We start from the raw sequence: 1,377 nt of genomic DNA on the forward strand, positions 1-1,377 counted from the left end.
AGGATTTTGATGGACTCCTGTCTCACATTGAGGTCTTTCAACCATTTGGAGTCTATTTTTGTGTGTGGTGTTAGGAAATGGTCCAGTTTCATTCTTCTGCATGTGGCTGTCCAATTTTCCCAACACCATTTGTTGAAGAGACTGTCTTTGTTCCATTGGACATTCTTTCCTGCTTTGTCAAAGATGAGTTGACCATAGAGTTGAGGGTCCATTTCTGGGCTCTCTATTCTGTTCCATTGATCTATGTGCCTGTTTTTGTGCCAGTACCATACTGTCTTGATGATGACAGCTTTGTAATAGAGCTGGAAGTCTGGAATTGTGATGCCGCCAGCTTTGCTTTTCTTTTTCAATGTTCCTCTGGCTATGCGGGGTCTTTTCTGGTTCCATACAAATTTTAGGATTATTTGTTCCATTTCTTTGAAAAAAATGGATGGTATTTTGATGGGGATTGCATTAATGTGTAGATTGCTCCAGGTAGCATTGACATCTTCACAATATTTGTTCTTCCAATCCATGAGCATGGAACGTTTTTCCATTTCTTTGTGTCTTCCTCAATTTCTTTCATGAGTATTTTATAGTTTTCTGAGTACAGATCCTTTGCCTCTTTGGTTAGATTTATTCCTAGGTATCTTATGGTTTTGGGTGCAATTGTAAATGGGATTGACTCCTTAATTTCTCTTTCTTCTGTCTTGTTGTTGGTGTATAGGAATGCCACTGATTTCTGTGTATTAATTTTATATCCTGCCACTTTACTAAATTCTTGTATGAGTTCTAGCAGTTTTGGGGTGGAGTCTTTGGGGTTTTCCACATAAAGTATCATATCATCTGCAAAGAGTGAGAGTTTGACTTCTTCTTTGCTGATTTGGATGCCTTTTATATCTTTTTGTTGTCTCATTGCTGTGGCTAGGACTTCTAATACTATGTTGAATAGCAGTGGTGATAGTGGACATCCCTGCCATGTTCCTGACCTTAGGGGAAAGCTCTCAGTTTTTCCCCATTGAGAATGATATTCGCTGTAGGTTTTTCATAGATGGCTTTTATGATATTGAGGTATGTACCCTCTATTCCTATACTCTGAAGAGTTTTGATCAAGAAAGGATGCTGTACTTTGTCAAATGCTTTTTCTGCATCTATTGAGAGGATCATATGATTCTTGTTCTTTATTGTTGTTATTTTAATGAGTCTTGTTTTTTAATTCACTCTGTCACCCTGTGTCTTTTTTTTTTTTTTTTTTTTTTTAAAGGTTTTTTTTTTTAAGATTTTATTTATTTATTTGAGAGACAGAATGAGAGAGAGAGCACATGAGAGGGGGGAGGGTCAGAGGGAGAAGCAGACTCCCTGCTGAGCAGGGAGCCCGATGTGGGACTCGATCCTGGA

This window comes from Neomonachus schauinslandi, chromosome 8, assembly GCF_002201575.2.
Source record: "Neomonachus schauinslandi chromosome 8, ASM220157v2, whole genome shotgun sequence".
NCBI classification, from domain to species: Eukaryota; Metazoa; Chordata; class Mammalia; order Carnivora; family Phocidae; genus Neomonachus; species Neomonachus schauinslandi.